General features: G+C 51.1%; 1 protein-coding gene across 13 annotated transcripts in view; it reads right to left on the bottom strand.

Annotated features, from left to right (window-relative positions):
- PHACTR3 (phosphatase and actin regulator 3) overlaps positions 1 to 14,919 on the bottom strand; it is a 271,856-nt gene that overhangs the window by 162,431 nt on the left and 94,506 nt on the right. Inside the window, exon 1 of one of the 13 annotated variants that reach the window (XM_034947224.3) lies at positions 8,664 to 8,808. The exons of the other annotated variants lie outside the window; for them this stretch is intronic. The gene's annotated coding sequence lies outside the window, so the exon portion shown is untranslated. Of the gene's footprint in view, positions 1 to 8,663; positions 8,809 to 14,919 lie in introns of those variants that run through there. 13 annotated transcript variants of the gene reach the window in all.

Below are 14,919 nucleotides of genomic sequence, written 5' to 3'. Positions count from 1 at the left end.
CTCCCAAGTCCGTGCTGCCAGCCACCTGGCTATGTGGCCACCGTTCCCCAGGAATGGAAGACAAGATGAGGAAGGCAGGCAGGATCTCAGAGGCTGTGGTCCAGAGGCAATGGGAGGCAGGGACAGGGCAAGATCTGATACGCACTTCAGGATGCCTTCCCAGCTGCTGGGCAGGAAGGGGGCCACAGCACTGCAGGGCAGAAGCAGGGGCCCAGCAGGAGGTGGGTGCAGGGCCCCAAGAGCAGGACAGTGGTGGGTGAGGTGGGGAAAGAGGTGGAGGTGGTGAGTCAAGGTTTCATGAAAGAGGGGGCCCTGGAGGCGCAAGTAGAATTCAGAGAACTCAGGAAGAGTGGGGAGGACACGCCAGACCAAGGGACCCGCAGAAGCAAAGGAGTGAGAGCTGAGCCACGGGACGTGCTGAGCCATGGGAAGCCAAGGGACGTGCTGAGCCACAGGACATACTGAGCCATGGGACATGCTGGGCCATGGAATGAGTTGGGCTCAGTAGCCTGGAGCCCAGCAGTTTGTGTTCAGCAGCAGATTCTTTCATCCTCACAACCCTTCATCGGGCATTTTCAGAGCATCTCCCAAATGCCTGCACAGTTGTGGGCACGATGTCATAACAGCTCAGCAGATCCTCCTCTCTAGGGGCTCCCAGACCAGGGAAGGCATCAGACGCTTCCGGATTCCTGCGGGTGAGGTTGTGGAGGGAAACTGCAAACCCACAGTAGGAAGGACCTCAGAGATCCAAAATCCCTTCTCGTGCTGAGAGAAGCCTGAGTCTGTCTACATGCTTCCTATGACAGCAGACTCCCTCCCTCACCATCAGCCTAGGGTGGATTGCAGATAACATGGACAACTCCCATCTCCAGGCAAAAAGTACAGGAGCATCCTTGCCTGTCTCCAGACCAGCCACAAAGAGAAGGTTCTGCAAAGGCCCCTCAGCACCAAGGCCACCTCCAGGCCTGGGCAACCTGAAACAAAACCCACCAGCTGAAACACACCGTGAGCACACACCAGCTCTTTGCTGCTTCATTCTGCAATGAACAAGGTCGATCCTGGCTCACCAGGCATTTGAGGAAAGCCTATAATGTCAAAAAGGGACCCCAATATATTAACTGAAAAAAGAAACAGCCCCAAAGAAAGATATTATTCAGGAGCAGACTACTTAATTTAAAAGATATGAGCCCCAGTGAGAATTCTCAGAGAGAAAGCCTGTGCCCAGAGGGAAGTGAAACCAACCCACTTGTATCCTTTTATCCTTCCCAGCTGGCTGCAGGGCCACATCCTAGAACCATGCAGGAAAAATCCCACCCTTGCTTTCCAAGGTTCTCATCCCCCAAGTCTGTTCTAGAATAAACAGCCATTGCCCCTCTCTGCGTTCTTGCAAATTGCAGTTTGCCTTTCAGAAAATACATAGTCCTAAAGCAAACCCAACCTCTAGCAGAGGGTCAAGCTGGACCCCAAGCTTCCTTCTTCTACCCACTATAACGGCTGCTCAGCTCAGCATCTCCCCAAGGGCCAGGCACATAAGAGGGTAAAAGGGGACTTTAAGTGATTCGTGGACCCGGGACAAAGCAACAGAGGCTAATTTCTTGCCAATTTCCCTCCAATCTTCCAAGAACTTCAAGAGGAGAGTCTTAGTTTGGTATTATGATGACCCTGGCATCTGACACTTGTTGATCTCTGTGTTTGGATAATACAGAAGACCCTCTGGCTCGAAATCCTTAGTGAGAGACTATGCCTAACTTGAACTAAATGTTGTTTTGTTGTCATTGTTTTATTTTATGGTTACCTTTTATCAAAGGCAAGCAATATTGGATTTCTACTTAAAAGTGCAACATAGATATCCTTTTAAAATGAGTTAAAATTTGAAAAAAAAAAAAAAAGACCTGGTTTAAAGACAGTATCTGGCAAATTAGACTACAGGTGGCAGACAAATGACTAAGTCAGGGAGAGAGCGCGTTAGCTCACATTCAGCTTCTGCTCAGCTGCGGCCTCCCGAATGCACAGCTTCAGCCCAAACCTCTCTCCCAAGCACAGAGTTGTGCAGCCAATTGCCAATTTGTCATGTTTGCACGGATGTCAAATAGATGCTCCAAATTCACTGTAGCCAAAATTGAACTGCTTTCTCCCTGAAACCTGCTCCACGACGGCCTTCCCCTCATAGGCCAGGACCAACGCTCTATCCTTCTGTTACTCACGACAGAACCTGAGAGTCCTCCCTTGAAACTCCACTGTCCCTGTTTCCCCATCTGCTCCCTCAGCCAACTGCATCATTCTACCTTCTAGAAGTGTCCACATTCACACCCTCACTGTGGCCAGTTAGCATCGTCTCCCGCCTGGATTGCAGCAATGACTGCTAGGCTGGTCAGTCCACCTGGACACTAGCCTGTTCTCAAGTTATTTGATGAATCATAATTAAATCTCAAACCCTCCAATGTCCCCCACGACCCGTCACACTCAGAGCAAAAGCCCAAGTGCTGGCAGAGGCCCCTCCCTACAATGTCCCTGCTTCTCTCCCGTCTCCCTCCCCAGCAATCTCATGTGACTCCAGCCACCACGGGCTCCTCCTCCCTGTTCCTGGAACCCACCAGGCCGGCTCTTACTCGGGGCGTCTTCACTGAAGGTTCCCTTTGCCCCAAAGGCTCTTGCCTCAGATATCCACGTGGCTCACTTCCTCACCACCTTCACGGCTTTGCTCACATGTCACCTCCGTAATGATGCCAATCCTGACACTCCATGTAATACTCAAATGTCTACAGCCCACCACATTTATACCTTCTCTTACCTCCCCCTACTTCTCCTGTTCATTTCCCACAACACTTATTACTAACATGCAGGACGATCCCCTACTGGTTATAGGTGCCATTCATTGTCCTCTCCCACTAGCACGCAAGCTCCAGGAGGCTTTGCACACTGATGTCCCAGTGACTGGAACAGTTTGCACGCACTCTAGGGACCCCACAGCTTTGGTTCCATTAAGAGGCCTGATTTCTTTCCCTTTTTTTGTTTTGTTTTGTTTGTTTGTTTTTGTTTTTGAGACAGAGTCTCACTCTGTTGCCCAGGCTGGAGTGCAGCGCCATGATCTTGGCTCACTGCAACCTCTGCCTCCTGGGTTTGAGCGATTCTCCTGCCTCAGCCTGCCGAGTAGCTGGGACTACAGGTGCACGCCACCACACCCAGCTAATTTTTGTATTTTTAGTAGAGACGGGGTTTTGCCATGTTGGCCAGGCTGGCCTCAAACTCCTGGCCTCAAGTGATCCACCTGCCTCAGCCTCCCAAAGTGCTGGGATTACAGGCATGAGCCACCGCGTCCGGCCAAGAGGCCTGATTATTTTTTTCTTCCTTTTTTTTTTTTTTTTTTTGAGATGGAGTTTCGCTCTTGTTGCCCAGTCTGGAGTGCAATGGCGCGATCTCTGCTCACCGCAACCTCCACCCCCTGGGTTCTGATGATTCTCCTGCCTCAGCCTCCTGAGTAGCTGGGATTAAAGGCATGTGCCACCACTCCCAGCTAATTTTGTGTTTTTAGTAGAGACAGGGTTTCACCATGTTGGTCAGGCTGGTCTCAAACTCCCGACCTCAGGTGATCCACCTGCCTCGGCCTCCCAAAGAGCTGAGATTACAGGGGTGAGCCGCCGTGCCTGGCCCAGAGGCCTGATTCCTATCAAAGTCTGCTCCTTGCAGGACCTGGGCAAAGATCTTTGTAAATCTGAGCTGGATACCTGAAGCTTATGAACATTAAACTTCTCCTTGTTGACTCAGCCTCCCTAACAGTCTGTTGAGGTATCTGTTTGGCTCTTGAATATATGGGACACTTTGTTAATGCTTTTATTGATTTGTGTCATCTACCCATTTGATTGACCTGCCAAGTGGGTGAGGCAAATGTTGAAGACTCAGAACCTGGGATGGACCCCTGTGGCATTCCTCTAGAGACCCGGGGGTGGTCACTGCCACCGTCATCAAAATGTTTTACAAATTTTTTGGACACGTGAAAAAGTAGAAAAAAATAGTACAATGAACAGTCACATGTACTCTAGGCTCCACAACCCTTAACGTCTTGCTGCATGTCCTTAGTGTGAGTATGTATGCACATGTGCACATGTGTGTACGTGTGGAATCTCCAAGACAGCCAGCCCACAGAAACAAATCAGGATGGGCAAATTTTTTCTGCAACAGGCCAGAAGTAAATATTTTCAGTTGTGTGGATCTATGGTCTCTGCCTCAGCTATGCTGCTGGAAAGCAGCCAGAGAAGTGTGTAAGTAAATGGGTGTGAGTGTGTTCTAATAAAACTTTATTTAAAAAACAAGGTGGCAGCCTGAAAACCCTGGGAAAACAATAACTGGCATGATTTAACTTTTTCCTGGGCAGATGCCACAGCATCCTGCAGGGTAAACACACCTGACATCAATATTTTAAGCACACCCTTAGAATGACCCTGTATGACAGATGCACCTGAATGTGTGTTCCAAACTAGGGAATCTGGGAGTGGCCCACCCAGAGATCTGTTCCTATCTACCATAAACATCTGAGCCTCCGGCCTGTCCTGTGGAACACGGGCTGTACAGGGGATTGAGGCCCTGAGTTTTGGGTTACTATCAGGGGTGTCCAATCTTTTGGCTTCCTTGGGCCACATTAGAAAAAGAAGAATTGTCTTGGGCCATACATAAAATACACTAACACTAATGATAGTTGATGAGCTAAAAAAAAAAATCTCATAACACTTTAAGAAAGTTTACAAATTTGTGTTGGGCCGCATTCAAAGCCATCCTGGGCTGCATGCGTCCCACAGGCCTTGGGTTGGACAAGCCTGGGTTACATGAAGGTTGCCAGGTGAGGGCTGTTAGGGGGAGGGTGCTAAATGAAAATGCTGTGTAAACTGCATGATGTTCGCGGGCGGTTGCAGTTGTGGTTTTCTTGCCCAGTCTGCCACCACTGGACTGTAGGAAGGTGGATATGTTGTCCAGCCTGCCACCACTGGACTGTTTCTGAACATTAAGACAGTTCTCCTGTCCAGCCTGCCACCACTGGACCATTTCTGAACATTAAAGCAGTTCTTCTGTCCAGCCTGCCACCACTGGACCGTTTCTGTATGTTAAGACAGTTCTCTTCAACTTGCCACCACTGGACTCTCTTCCCTGCACGTAAGTCCATAATAAAACTGTATGTCTCGTTTGCTGGCTCCAGGTCTCTTCTTTGGCCTCTTGAACCTGGTACCTTCCCTACTGAGGTTAATAGCAGTTCAGCACAACACATCCCCACATGGAACCCTTCTGGACCAGAGTCCTTTGACCCAGAGTCACCAGAAGACAGGAGATGGGGACAGGAAGAAGGAAGGAGGGAGGGAGAGCAGAAGAGAGGGAAGCCAGGGAGGAGGGAGTGAAAGAGAAGGGAAGGGAAAGGAGGAAAGAACAAGCAGATAAAGGATCAGGGAGAATGGAAGGAAATGAGAACTCCCTAAAGCGATGCGTGTGCCTGATACGGTTTGGCTGTGTCCCCACCCAAATCTCTTCTTGAATTGCAGCTCCTATAGTTTCCACGTGTTGCGGGAGGGACCCAGCAGGAGGTAACTGAATCATGGGGGCAGTCTCCCCCATACTGTTCTTGTGGTAGTGAAGAAGTCGCATGAGATCTGACGGTTTTATAAGGGGAAACCCCTTTCGCTTGGTCCTCATTATCTCTTGTCTGCTGCCACGTAAGACATGCCTTTCACCTTCTGCCATTATTGTGAGGGCTCCCCAGAGGCTTAACGTGAGTCCATTAAGCCTCTTTTTCTTTATAAATTACCCAGTCTTGGGTACGTCTTTATCAGCAGTGTAAAAATGGACTAATACAGTACCGATGCCCACGCCACCCGGAGCAACACAGCTGTGAACATGTGGGTGATCTTGATTTACTATTAAGCACACACACAAGAAAAGCTGTCCTAAGCCCTATTATTGTGTTTACCATGTTAATACAATGTTTATGATGAAGAAAAGTATTAGAAATAGAAATAGCGTGAAATTAGAATAGTATGAACACCCATTGTTTCAGCAATTAATATTTTGCTGAGTTTCGTGTGTGTGCATGTACACGCACTTCATTTATGTCTGTGTGTGCTGTCGGCCATCTCAAAGTAAGTTGTCTGAGTCGTGATGCTTCATCCTCCCTAAATAACATCACAGCATTGGACACTGTCAGGAGCCATCCTCTCAGTCAGCTAATTTTATTTCAACTTTAATTTCTTTTTCAATCAAGTCCATCTTCAACCGCGTGGACAGGATACACAACAACTGAAAATCTCCTGCTCCACCATCTGTATATTTCTTAAATTGGCTCTCTGCATGTAGGCATCGTCCACCCCCTAAATATTTACCAACCCTCTGCCGTGATCTCCATCTGTGATTCAAAGTGCAGTGCTGGACCGGCATCAGCATCACCTGGGAACTTGTGAGAGATGCAAATTACTTGCCCCCCCACCCCACCCAGACCTGCTAACTCAGAAACTCTGCCAGTGGGGCTGCAATCGCCTTTGTAACAGCCCCTCCAGGTGCTTCTGATACAGGTTCCCAAGATGTGAGAACCACTGCTTGCTGCCTTCTGGTCCGGCAGAAGGAGGAGGAGTGCCTACCCTCCAGGTGCTCCCAGCCAGGAAATTAGCAGTAGAAAGAAAATCAAAGGATCAATTGTGTTTTGCATCTTTTAAAGTTAATTGATAGTATCATAACTTTCCCCCTGAATAATAATGATATAATATGCTCTGGCAAGGACTATTTCTGCCCCACAAAACACAGATTACAAAACACGGTAAGCTCTGCAAGTAGACGAGATTCAGCTGCGACATGTCGAATTATGTCAAGATGCAGGGAAGAAAGGAAGCTAAAAATAGCAGCACAGGCTCAGCACCAAGAGCTTCGGATCATCAACCTCAGGACTGGAGAGAAACTGCCTCCAGCCGTTCCTTGGGTCCTAAGAGGCCCTAGACAGGAGGAACGCACTCCCGTCCATATGTCATGTGCCTTCATGCCAACAACTCCACGGTGCAAAGCGTGTGGCTCCCGGGGAGGCAGGAGTGAGCAGGCTGCTCTGAAGAGTGGTATTTTATACTTTAAAAATAGAATTTTCTGAGCATCCACGATATGAACAGTCACCCCACAAGCAAAACTACTGCATTATATAACAACGATGTGTTGAAGCCCTGTAAGCCACAGGCTGAAGGTGTATAATATAGACTCAGGGCTCAACAGCTTGGCAACCAAAGAGTTAATACCCAAAACATACAGGAAAAAAAATCTATATCTATTCCGTGTAGACAGAGAATTGCAAACTGCCAAGCTACCTATGGGCTTGGCTCAGGAACAGAAGAAAATGTATGGGAAAGAAAGAGCGCATTTTCATACTGGCCTATTATTGCAGCTTGTGGGGTAAAAGTTGTGAAATTAAACGGCAGTAAGTTTTCAGAACATCTTATTGGGAATGCTTACTTCTGCTGAGAGTTGCACCTAGGTGACAACCGAAATGGTGGCTCTGGGACTGCATTCCTCTGATCCTCTCCTTAATTAAACAATACACTCTTGATTATTTCTGAATGAACCTCACCATGGGTTTTTCTGATTTGTTATTCTTCGATTGTGTATGTGGTTACCATCGTTATGCACGCACATAATTCCATAATTCCTCCTCAAAGAACAACAGGCAAACCACACTCCACAAAAGGACTGTTAATTTCCCATATTTCCTGTCCTCTAAAAAGAAAGCAAGCATTTCAGGGAAGGGGTTTTAGCATTCAGACAACCTCTCCTGAAGTCCTTGGGATCCTGAATCGCCATTTTCCACTGGGTCAAAAAAACGTAAAACCTTGCAGCTTAAAAACACAGCAGGCACCTTTGGAAACCAATGTTGCTTCCAAGAACTTAACCATGACCCATATTAACTGTGAATTAGAATTCACTTCTCCATCTCCTTCTTGGGCCCCAACTCCAGACATCCAACTTCACTTGCAAACCATTTTTCAGAACCAAAAGTCCACAAATGATACCAAATGTAAAATCACACAAAAGTCAAGTGTGCCTTCTCCCTCATCCACTCCCGCACTCCCACCCAGGGTTCAGTGGTGGAGATCCCGGAAGGACAATGACTCCTGATAGTGGAGCATATGTTCCTGACACTAAATGAAGGCTTCAATCTCCACTGTGGGAAACCTCCTCTACTTTGAATTTTTACAAAACCTGGCTTAAGAATAGGACACCATGCAGTCAAAACGCACATCAATGACAATCTATTATTTCCTGGAAACTATCTTACAATCTACAGACAAAAAGGCATCTGAGGGGTATTTTTATTTTTAGCCCAGAAGTAATAGGTTAAAATACCATTCACATGCAAACAAAAGACCTTCGTGACTCTTTCTGGACTCTGTGGCAGAAACCCAGGGCTGATCCTGGTCTGATTCCCTTGATACATAAAAATGACCCATCTGTGGCTCCAAGAGGGGCAGCCCCCACCCCTCACCCCAGACTCCAAATGCAGTCATCTGATTCAAGAAAAAAAAAAAAAAAAGCCATTCTCTTAGGGCCCTGCTGCTGCTAGAATTTGCAAACCCTTTGCCTTTAAGAAGCCTGCTCCCTAAACAGAGTCCCTGCCCTCTGCCTCACCAGAGATGTGGGGCAAAGCAACTCACCTTATGGTCACAGAGGGATCCTGGATGAAGGGCTTCATCTTCCCCAGAACCCCTGCTCTCCCCGCGGGCTTCTGGAGTCTTTCTCTCAAACCTCCCTGAAAGGTCAAGATTGGCAAAGAGCCCTCACAGCCCTGGCACTCTCACTTGCTCCTGGGGACTCACTCCGCTCCCTGAGAAAACCTCCAACCCGGCACAGCACTGCAATTGTCAGGAAGCTCCTGTCTGCATTTTCGGGCTGAACACCATTATTATCTGTCAACATTTTTAAATATAGATGTTGCAGGAAGCAGAGTTGAGGCGGGGGTGGGGGTGAGGAGGGCAACCCAGGGTCTGAGGGTCCGGCTCAGTGGATCAAGTGCTGGCCCCCAACAAGCCTCCCCTCTGCTCAGGGCCAGGCGCCCGCTCCTCTCTGTGCCCGAGATGTGTCACTCAGCACTGCCAGGACACTGCCTAGGCTGGCATCTGGCCAGAGCCTGGCAGAAACCACCTGAACCAAAGTCCTAAATCCCATATACAGAACCCACAATGGCAGCAACTTCTCCTGGCCTTAGGCAAGTTCCAGGAACTAGTGGGACTGGAGTTTTTCTTAGGGCCCTCTCTTCTCCTTCCCTGCTTCCACTGCTACCACAATGACCTTGGTGACCTGGGGCAGAGCGGACCTTGGCCATGCAGAGTCCTGAGGCGGCTGCTGAAGTCTTAGATCAGGGAGGCTGCCTGGAGCCAAGTCCCAAGGGACCTCAGGAGGCAAGAAGGAGTCTGATAGGCAACCTGAAAACAAAAAATGCTGAAGCCAGGGACCCTTGGTGCACCTTTTATTCCAGGCCCAGGCCCAGGTGGCAGACAGATGGGGAGGTCGAGGACCTAGGGTCACCTGTAGCACCAACACCTGCTGCTGCAGGTATGTCTACTGCTGGCGTAGTTGCAGGAACACAGGGTCAGCTGGGGAGGGGCCTGGTGCAGGGTTTCTCAGCCTCAGCACCGGTGACATTTGGGACCACACAATTCTCTGTGGTGGGGGCTGTCCTGTGCATTGCAGGAGGTTTAGCCGCATCCCTGACAGCTACATGCCAGAGGCCAGAAGCACCCTCCACCCCAGTTATAACAACAGAATGTCTCCAGGCACTGCAGTGTCCCCTGGGGGAAAAATCACCCCAAAGAAAGAAGTGCTGCTGGCAAGAAAGACAGCCATGGGTCTGAACCAGGACCCCTACTCCATAACCATCTGAACCCAGGCAGGGGACTTCACCTCTCTGATCCTCGGAGACAGGGGCAATAGCCCAGAACCAGGAACTGAATGAATGAAGCTTTGCTATGAAGAGGCAGTTGCCTCCTGACACCCCAAGAGCCCAGATCCTTCCTGCAGAGGATGAGGGAGCTGGACTCAGATCCAGGTCCAAATTCTGCTCCCAGCACATTGTAGTGGGGGCATCTCTCCCCTCTTCTGTGTACCCACCTGTACAAGGGGGTACCCTTCCCCAGGGATGGTGTGACATGAGCTAAGAAAGCTACCCAAAGTTCCTATCACAAGGTACAGCCTCAATACAATTAGCTGGGAAGAGGGAGAAGGACAGGGAGGGAGAGGGGTAAGTGGAGGGGAGGAGGGAGGAGGGAGAAGGGAAGAGGGAAAAGAATAGGGAGGGAGAGGGGTAAGTGGAGGGGAGGAGGGGGAAGGGAAGAGGGAAAAGAATAGGAAGGGGAGGAAAAGAGAGGGGGAAAAGGAGAAACAGGGAGGAGAAGGGGGAGGAACAGGGAGGAGAATGGGGAGGAACAGGAGAAGGGGGAACAGGAGAGGGGGGAACAGAAGGGGAGGAACAGGAGAAGGGGGAGGAACAGGAGAAGTGGGGGGACAGTAGAAGGGGAGATAGGAGAAGGCAGGAGAAGGCAGAAACAGGAGAAGCGGGGGACAGGAGAAGGGGGAACAGGAGAAGGCAGGAGAAGGCAGAAACAGGAGAAGCGGGGGACAGGAGAAGGGGGAACAGGAGAAGGTGGGAAGAGGAGAAGGGGGGAAAGAGAAGGGGGGGAAAGAGAAGGAGGGGGAACAGGAGAAGGAGGGAACCAGAGAAGGGGGGAACAGGAGGAGGGGGAACAGGAAAAGGGCAGAACAGGAGAAGGGGGAACAGCAGAAGAGGGGACAGGAGAAGGCAGGAACAGGAGAAGGTGGGAAGAGGAGAAGTGGGGAACAGGAGAAGGGAGAGGAACAGGAGAAGGGGGGACAGGAGAAGGGGGGAACAGGAGAAGGGGGAATAGGAGAAGGAGGGAACAGAAGGGGAGACAGAAGAAGGGGGGACAGGAGAAGGGGGAACAGGAGAAGGGGAACGAGAACAAGGGGGAACAGGAGAAGAGAGGACAGGAGAAGGGGAAGGAACAGGAGAAGGGGGGACAGGAGAAGGGGAAGGAACAGGAGAAGGAGGGACAGGAGAAGGGGAAGGAACAGGAGAAGGGGAAGGAACAGGAGAAGGGGTGACAGGAGAAGGGGAAGGAACAGGAGAAGGGGTGACAGGAGAAGGGGAAGAGGGCAGAGTGGGGCAAACCCAAGGGCAGGAGTCAGAGCCATGCCCCCCGCCCCAGCACTGCCTGTGGCAGCACATTAATTCTGAACATTCTGGGGGCGTTAGTCCACATTCAGGGTCTCTGGGTCTCTAAACGCAGCAGCCACAGACTGTCTTGACAAGTTGTTTCCACCTGTTAGAAGACGTCTTGCCCTTGCTAATGACACCTTTAAGCGGGAGGTGGGAGGGAGTCAGCCCAGGACACTGACAGCCGAGGCTGGCTCCCGATTCCTGCCCCTTGTCAGGGTACAGAGCACAAAAAACCGAAATCTCAGCTGAATTTCATCAGAAGCTCGACTCCTGGGGCAGGCAGGTCTGGAGACCAGCTCGGGATTTCCTGGCCTTCCCAAGCTTCGGGGCTGCTCTGCCAGGGGCTGCACTGAAACCCTACCAGCTTGATCCGGCCTTCCTGTCAGGCTCTTCTCCTATTCCACTGTGCAGGTCAGGTGAGGAAACCAAGGCTCAGAGAGGTAGACTGAGCTGCACAAAACTACCCAGTTCGGACACATTTGGGAGGGGTGTAGATACCACTTGGTCCACCCCAGGCCTGGCTCTGACCTTCTGCAGCTCTGAGGCACTGACATCCAAGGGCCCATTCAAGAGCTCACTGTCCCAGCCCAGAGACAGTCCCAAGACAGCACCAAGCAAGCCCGGGTACAAGTTGGAATCCTGGGGCCTCCACAGGATAGCAGGGTCCCCAGGGTCACCATCCCAGCTGCCTGTCTTCCCTTGTGTTTGGGAGCCCCAGGTGCTGCCAGGCCAGCTCCCAACCACCTGAGCACTGGCCACATTCAGGGCCCCAGAAGCCCAGGCTGTGAGCAGGTCTAAGAGAATCCAAGGCCTGCCCCTTGTCGTGCTGCTGACCTGGACGGGGCGAACCGCAGACACCCCGCTTAGCACCACACCGCTCGGCCATCAGGAAGAGATCCTGCATCTGGTGCCCAATGCCTGTGCTTCATGAGCTCCTCACTTTGATGGGGGCTTCCAATACCAGGTCTTACTGAAAACTTAAAACAACAGGCCACAGAGTGAAGGATTCTATTCCCATTCTACAGATGAGCAGACTAAGACCCAAAGAGGCTCAGCCAGGAAGAGAGGGCTGAACCCAGTCTGGGGTCATTCCTGCCATGCCCACAGATAAACTCTGAGAAGATGCCAAATAAATTGAGGTTGTCCCAGGAAGATGCCCCAAAAGCTCCAAGTCTATTCAAATCCACAAACTACACAGTCTCACACACTAGAGAGACGCTGAGGGAGATGAGGTACCCTCCTGCCCTCAGATTGCTTGCAGCTCACCGTAACAGACACATCCAACCTGCAGGCAACTCCTCTGGGCTCTATGTCCAGGGCCTCTCTCCAATTCTTTCCCTCCTCACCAACCCCACCACTGCAGCCTAGGCTAAGCCCCACTCACCTCTCTTGCCCGGAAGCCCCCAAGGGTCTTCCCACCTCCACAGGAGCCACCCTGGAGTCCATACACCAAAGGGCAACCACAGGCAACTTCCTAAAACTTTGCTGGGGTGTGTGGGGTCAAGGGGGAGGATTAACCTGGCTCGTGGATGAGGAGAGAGATGGTGGAGGGAAGGAGGCCGCGAGCTGGGTGTCGGGCACACAGTGGTGTCTCAGGAGACCCCAGAACCACACTGCTGAGTCAGGATGGCGCTGCTCACGCACATTTATCAGGTTCCATGTGCCGAGTGCAGACATTAAACCATTTAATCCTCACATCCTTAGAGGCTGCCCTATTCCTCTCTTGATGCCCAGATGAGGAAACTGAGGCTCAGGAGGACATACGACCCACCCATAGTCACACAGGTGGATTCCACAGCCCAGATCTTAGCCCCCATGGCTAGGGCCTCCCCAAATATCAGAGCTGCAACCCCGACCACTGAGTGTGATTCTACATGCAGACCATGGCGTTTCCTCTCCATCTAGCTGAGAGAGGTGCATGTGAGGATCACTCCACTTTAGAGATGGGAAACTGAGGTTCGAGGAGGCAGGAAGGTCAAGGGCAAGTGCAGCATTGGGACAGGGACTCAGGGCACTGTGACTCCAACGCAGGGATGCTCAGCCTCAGCAATACTGACATCTGAAGCTAAATGATGCTCTGTGGGGGGGCCGTCCTGGGCACTGTGGGGGTGTTTGGCAGCATCCCTGGCCTCTGCCCATGAGATGCCAGTGGCACCATGCCTCCCAGCTGCGACAACCGAAAATGCCTCTAGACGGTGCCCAAACTGCCCACATTTGAGAACCGCTTCTGAAAGCTGTGGTTACAGCCACGGGACTCCAGACTTCCTTAGGGAAGAATCTCTAGCTGAGGCCTGATGGGCCACATTTCAGAATAAAGGAGGATCCCTTTCAGCACATTCCTCATGCCTACGGTTGCTCCCAAGGACCAGATGCAGATGTCCTAGAGAGGCCAGGCTGGATACACAGGTAAGTAGGTGAGGTGAACCAGGTGTGGATTCTCCACGTAGGTGGTCAGGGGCTTGGCCTAACTGGAGAAGGCAGGTGCTGCCTAAAGCAGGCAGCAGCCACGCAGCCTGGCAAGAGCCATGGCCAGTCCGTTCCTTCATTAAGTGGATGGACCTCATCTACCAGGCATGGTGCAGGCCCTGGAGACAGCCAATATCACAGCTGGACAATTCCATCCTCATGAACCCTCTAGCCGGGCAATAGCCAGCAGTACCCGAGCTCTGAGTTTTTCAAGCCAAGCCAGAATTGGTGTGAAATCTCCCTACATTTAAATGTTGGTTCAATGAAACACACAAACACTGTGTTCAAACCAACCAAGTCTGTCTGCAGGCTGACCTAGGCCCACGGGCCACCTGTTTTTGACCTCAGGTTTCTACCTCTCCTTTCCACCAACTAAAGCAGAAGAGGGCTAAGCCACCTCCCAGCACTGCCTTTGAACTCTGTGGCTTCCAAGCCAGACCCATAAGAGAAAGAATGCATCATCGCTTTGGAGAAACCGACTCTTACTCTAGCCGTTCCCCGGCAAGGAGAGAGGAGGCTCACCCAGCATGGAGCCGCACCCCCAGCCTTCTTGTGAATGTACAGATGGTCACAGCCCCACTTGCCCAGGCCAAGGAAGCCACTTCACCAAGGCCCAAGGAAGGCCAAATATTCTGGAAATCCCCCTTCAGTTGGCTCCTGTGATTTTCCATGACAGGAATTGATGCTAAATGAAGGAAAAAAAGCTCAGAATAAACAGAAGGAGAACCACATGCTTCTCTCTGAAACCAAATGCTCTCTCCCATCGGACCAGGGAGGAGCTGTGGAGGGGGTGGGGCAGCCTCACAAGGTTGCTGAGAAAGCATGCGCACATGAGCGCAGAAAGCATGCCTCTAGCCCTTGGGCTGGGAGCAGAAAGTACGAGATTGCAGAGGAGAAGTGGCAAGAACATTTAAGGTGCTGGTGAGCAACGCCCAGGAGATGGCAGTGAGAGTGGGAATAAGTGCCGGACTGGGGAGGCGTTCTGGAGACAGAAACCACAGCACCATCTGGATCTATGGACCTGTAAATAGCCAAGTGCAGTAGAAGATGGAACATGGAGCAGGCTGTAAACACAAGCACCACGTGCTGTCACAGGTCCAACAAACACAAGCTTGAATGCTCCCTCTAGGACACCTTAACGACAGAAAAGCCTGGGGTCTTCCCGGACCTTCCAGGATGGAAACAGTAAAAGTGCCTGTCCCCCCAGCAGA

This window comes from Pan paniscus, chromosome 21, assembly GCF_029289425.2.
Source record: "Pan paniscus chromosome 21, NHGRI_mPanPan1-v2.0_pri, whole genome shotgun sequence".
Lineage (NCBI taxonomy): Eukaryota > Metazoa > Chordata > Mammalia > Primates > Hominidae > Pan > Pan paniscus.
The sequence above is the reverse complement of the archived record's forward strand: the minus strand, read 5'-3'. Positions and strand labels throughout refer to the sequence as shown.